Below are 391 nucleotides of genomic sequence, written 5' to 3'. Positions count from 1 at the left end.
TCAGCATGACAGATGTCTTTAGAGAACAATGGGCACCATAGGGACTGGCATGTATCATCACCCTGGATAATGTCACTTGGTTGCTAAAAGTAGAGAACAATAGATGAGTAAAGACATTGATCAGAAATAAAAAGGAGGCAAATGTTAGGTATACACAACTGGGATCAAGTGAATCTCTTTAAGCGTGTAAGGTGTACACAGGGGAACCTCGATTATCCGAACATGATGGGCGGGCACTATTTCATTTGGATAATCGATTATTCGGTTAATCGGATAAATGCCTTTCCTCTGGGGTTCGGAGTTTTTAAAGTCTGCTCCTCGTTCAAGACACTGCAGCAGCACACAGCGTGCAAAGCTCCCCCCCCCCCACCCCAACCCCTCCAAACCCGCC

This window comes from Chiloscyllium plagiosum, chromosome 6 (genome assembly GCF_004010195.1).
Source record: "Chiloscyllium plagiosum isolate BGI_BamShark_2017 chromosome 6, ASM401019v2, whole genome shotgun sequence".
Classification (NCBI taxonomy): Eukaryota; Metazoa; Chordata; class Chondrichthyes; order Orectolobiformes; family Hemiscylliidae; genus Chiloscyllium; species Chiloscyllium plagiosum.
This window is presented reverse-complemented; position numbering follows the sequence as displayed.